This window comes from Pteropus alecto, unplaced genomic scaffold, assembly GCF_000325575.1.
Source record: "Pteropus alecto unplaced genomic scaffold, ASM32557v1 scaffold92, whole genome shotgun sequence".
Lineage (NCBI taxonomy): Eukaryota > Metazoa > Chordata > Mammalia > Chiroptera > Pteropodidae > Pteropus > Pteropus alecto.
In genome coordinates, this window is record NW_006432447.1 from 7,275,697 (window position 1) to 7,281,220 (window position 5,524).

A 5,524-nucleotide genomic window follows, 5' to 3' on the forward strand; every position below is an offset into this window, starting at 1 on the left:
GGAAAGTTGAATAGTGATGAGGACTCAGACTATTCCCAGGTATTTCAGCACATCTTCTAAGGATCCTAATGCTGTCTGAATATGGAAATTTTCTCTAAGTCCTCCAAAGTGGTAAGATCCAAAGGATATCATTTATTTCCCTTGACAAGGCCCCCTGAGCTCCAATATTCTGTGAGCTCAAGAGCTGGCAAAGGGCAGCTGGGCCCAGCCCCATTGTCCCTGGGTTCTTTTTTGCTGAGCTATTTGTTCCAAGTTCCATTCTGCTACCTAGGCTGGAAATTCCACACATGCTCAGCTCAAAGGAATGCAGCTCATGCTGGCCACAGAGCTTGCCAGGAAATGAGGAGCAACTTTTCATTTGTGGCTTCATTTCACTTGTGGCTTCCTCTCTCACAGCTGTGAGGCAGACTATGCTACTGCCTGAGCTGTTCCACCAGCCTTTTTTAATCGGAGAGTGAGTACTTTCAGGTCACCTCCTCTGGGGAGCCTCTTGTCAACTTCTGCAATCAGCCTGGTTCCTAACCTTTAAAGGCTCAGAGACCTTTCATTTGGTATGGTATATAATGACTTCCTGATATTTCCATGTTTTGTTTAACCTCTTCATTTATTTATTCATTCATAAAACTCTTTCATTAGTGTAAGACATCTATTTAGTGAGCACCTACTGTATGCCAGGCCTTATGATAGGAGTTAAGGATTAGTAAATCAGACATAGGCCCTACCCTCACAGAACTTATTGTATGGTAAACTGGTAGCTAGAAGCAGACGCACAAGGATAAATACAATTATAGCACAATGAAAATCATTGCAGGTAGGAATGGTGTACATCACACAGGTGTTTGAGTGATGTTTGTAAAATGTCAAATATCTCCATTAGTCCCCAGTTTTCTACATTCACAGGGGAATGCACAAACCATGGACTATCTAAAAGTGTTCCTTAAAATTCTTCCTTTTTGGCTTCAGAACACATACTCTGTCATGCGTAACAAAGAATTGACCTCCCTCAAGTCTCTCCTTTATTTATCCCCGACATTAAGGCTCTAGCTGGAGGATGAGTGGACAGCAAGAGGAACAAGGGCACAGACACCAGTGGCTGCCCAGAGAAGCTGGTTTCCCAAAAGAGGTAAAGAGCTGCCATGCCTGACCCCCACAACACGCACCTACCACTATGGCTTGCAAAAGAGAGTTAGACTTATTAAGCCTGTCCTTAATGTATCTGGTCCACTGGTAGATGAACCACATGAAGTTGCTGCTGTTTAACTGCTTTTGACCTGCCAAAATTGCAGCTTTATATGGTTCAACTTAATATATCTGAAAATAGACTATCAAAAATTCCATAAATAAATGAACTTGGGAACAATCACCCCCCGCCCCCCATCAAGATGACCTTCCTGACTTAATCTTGGGTGGGAGGGGCAGGTTTGAAATGTGATGATAACTGAATGATCGGCAACCTAATCAACTGTGTTGTATGAAGAATACATGAAATAAGAATGAGAGATGAGGATGGAGGATAGAAAGAAGAAAAAAGGAGTACGGTAAAGCCAAGAGGCCAGAAGTCAACACTTGTTACCCACCACTGTCTGGGAGAAAGCAACTTGAAATTGGATCTAACACAGATGTGCCTAGCTATGGAATGGAGATGACTCACTAATCTCCACCCTGACTTGGATGAATCTGCCACCCTTAACTCCTGGGATACACTCACCAGCTAGCCTGCTGATGACTCATTTGGTCCCCTAGGGTTGCTGATATTGGGAAAAGGGTGCCTCAGTTGACAGAGAAACATTGCAGTTACAGAAGGGCTAACATCAACTGTTAATGAATACATGGGTATCTGGTTATATACTTCAGCCTCCTATGAATTGGGTTGCTGGGAGTTCAGCTTGTCCAGGCAGATGAACTTCAGGATAGCCACTCGACTGTGAAACAAGTTCAGCTCTGTGGTAAATTCATTAAGGCAACACCACCCTGGGTGACCTCTTGGGGAGTCAGTCAATGACTCTGGCACAAAGCAAAACCTTCTGACTCAATCATTTTGAACTCAGCGTGCAAAGGATATAATTATGTTGGCAAAGGCTCAATTATCCTGTTCCTGACATTAACTCTGTTTCTAGTCTTTCCTCATGACCCATCAGGTAGATGTGAAATTGTCTAGCATGTTCTGCTTCTGATTCCGAGCCACCCCAGTTCCAATTACTAGGTCAGTAGGTCAATGGTATTGTCATCCTACTTGAGCTAAAAAAGCAGGGAAAAGGTGAGAGTATAGGGAATGCAGAGAGTTCTTCCCATGCTGAAGAAGTCTTTTATTTTCCCTGCAGTACCCAGCTGTTTACTTCATGGTCAAGTGCATGTTTCCTAGAGTCAGACCTTAGTTAAAATCAGAGCTCTGATTCTTCCTAGCAAGTTACTTCTCTGCACCTCAGGTTTTTTCATCACTGTAAAGTGGGGATGATAAACAAATTCACCTCATGGAGTTGTAAGGACCTAATGAGGGGATGAATTAAAGACTCATCAGCTTAGTGCTTGGCAAATAGTTAACCCAATTAATGTTAGATATTATTATCAATAATAATGCTATTACCAAAGTGTGTATCATGAATTATAGTTATATAATTTTTGGTGACTGCTTCTTTTATCTGTCTTCTTTGACCCTGCTTGTCTTTTATTACTGGGTCTTCAGTGTCTGCTGAGTGAGTGCCTGCCCCATGGTAGACAATCACTAAACATTTGTTGACAATTTAAAAGAAAGTTTCATGCTTTGTATTTGCAATTACTATGAAATAGCTTGATATATTGGTATCCCCTCTCAAATCTCCTGATTATGTAGTTTTTACTCATGCTAAACTGTCAGTGCTAAAGGTAAGGATCAGAATAGCCCCTAGAAAGTACTCCGTTTACCTAGTGATTCTGCTCCTCCTGAGGACTTTGCTGTTGCCAGCTATTGGCTCAGTCTTTTGAACTGGGGAATCACTCTCTCTCTCTAAGCACAAATAGAGCTGGACTTACTGGTCTACTTTCCAGTCTAGAGTTTGAGGAAGGGGTCAAGGGTAGCCTCAGATAATCATTGATTAGTCTCTAGTCAAATGATTACACAGAGGAAGAAAGCATTTTGATGACTGTGGCCCAACCTCCTGCTTGGAGTTAATCCTAGATGGTGTGATTCTGGGGTCTGCCCTGCCTCCAACCCCTCCCTGGCTTCAGGCAGACCTCTCACTCTAAAGGAAAGCCCAGCCAGAAGAATGTCAAAAGGACAGAAACTGGAAAAGTTTTGTGAGGCTGCCTGGGGCTTTCTCTCTGTTGCTGACAAATCTCCTCCTCTTAGGAATCTGTGGGGTCTTAGCCTTGGAGGAACAAAAAGCATGTCCTGTACTTGTAAATCGATAAGGTGCAGTTATAAATTATGTATGGAACCTGATGCCTGCCAAATGAAGCTCAATGAAGAATAACTCAACTTGTGAGTTCTCAGTAAAATAGCAGTTAATTAAAGGTCAATAGTGATGCTATGCCTCTCCCTTTCCTCTAACTCCCCTCCGCCCCCCTCCCCGACCCCGCACATATGTGGCAAAGAAGCTCATCCCAAACTGCCCCACCCCTATGCCCACCCCACCAAACTGCAGCAAATCCACAATCGCTCCATAACTGCTTATCACCATCCCAACCCAATTCCCAGGTCTCTGAGCCCCTCACATTTTCCAGGTTGTCCTACACAAAAGGGAACTGAATTTCCTGGGTGTGGAAAATGTGAAGCCTGAAAATTTCTCAATCCTTGAATATGACATTTAGATGAAAATTACCTGGCATCTGGTCTTGCCTGACCAGCCTCAATTGAAGGCTATTCTGTATATGCAGGTAGATTTTAATCAACTGAGGTTTCAAAGACTTCAGTTCAATTTACTCTAACACTGCTCTAGAGTCCCCTGTCCAGGCTTGCTCCTTCCTAAACTTCCTTTAGGTGATTCTCCCAGACTATGCCCACCTTGCCCCACCTGTCTCCACCCTTGAGACTCAAGGCCCCTCTGAAGATTTGTTGGACACTGGATGCGTTTTGAAAGATAATATGAAGGTTTAGTGTTTTATAGTTTTTACATACCTTATCTAAGCGCTTAAATAGAAAGAAGGCAAAAGAAAAAATACAGATAGGAAAGTGAGAGGCAAGGAGAGATGAGGCTAGAACAAAAAATGCACCTCTAGAGACTCTAGACAGTTGCTTTTGGAGGGTAAGTTATGAACTGCGCTTCCGCCATTTTCCCCCAAATGATGTCACCGGGAATTTCTCTCAGCCATTGGTGACAAAGATGTCTTTGGGTCCAAGGTTCGATCATTGCCCCAGATCCTCATGATCTTGTGAGTCTGAGCAATATGAACAGTTTTATCTCCTTCCGTCTAGAAAGAGTCATGCCATTGCAAAGCACTCATCCTTTATTTTCCCCACTTCGGATCTCTGCACAGGCGGCCATTCCCCCTTCAGAGAATGTTCCGCCCCCTCCTATCTGCCTAAGGAAGTCAATTTGTTCTTGTTAGGTAGCTAGTCAGACTGGGAACAAAGGAATAGAGGCCCAGCTTAGACACCGCCCAAAGAATACCCTATTGGTAGTTAGAGAATCCGTCCTGCATCCCCAGAGACAAAGGACAGGAAGGTCATAATCCAACTTGCTGAATCCAGCCTTAGATACCTGCTCATAAGTTACTACCCTAATCTACCTATAATCTAAATGCTCATTATACTGTCATTATAATACTATGTTTATGCCTAGAAGTTCATGTACCTATAACAGACTGAATTCTGGGTAAGCACATGCATAGTAGGCAAAGTGTTATATAGCATTTTCTCCCTGGAGCTACATCTAGAATGGTGCTTTCTCCTAAATACGAAATCATGAAGAATCTTTGAGGGGGTGGCTCCATAGTGTAGTGGTTAGCACGTCTGCTTTGCATGCAGAAGGTCCTGGGTTTGCGCCCCAGGTGGAGCCACGGACCATACCCCAGGTGCCAGGCCCCCCAGGTGCACACTGTGAGCATGTGGGAGGGGAACGCCCTGCCTTCAGAGATCCAGTTCTTAAGGGGAAATGGCTACATCCATGGGTCAGGGAGGGAATTAAAAAGGGGGGGAAAAAAAGAATCTTTGAACTGAAAAACTCCAGGGGACTTGATGACCTGTAGCAAAAAGAGCTCCTAAAGATGGGGTGGTCCTAGAGGTCCTTCACAGAAGGAAGGTATTAGAAGTCTCATGGGTTTCTAATACCTCATGGTCTCTCCCAGTGTTCCCAATTCTACTGGGCCAGCTGTGCTTTCTAGAACCCTTTGCTTCTATGGGCTGGCCTGGCCTACAGGGCCTGAGTCCCTTGACCAAGTCTCTAGCCAGCCAGCCAGCAGGAGCCTCAGGGGATGAGCATCTGAAAGTTACCCTGTCTCAGGCCCTGACCTCAGGCATCCCTAGCTCATCTGGTCCAAAAGGGAACTGTTTTGTTATTCTCTTCCTGCTTTTCATCCTACCTACCCAGCTGTCCTGGGTGGAATCCTA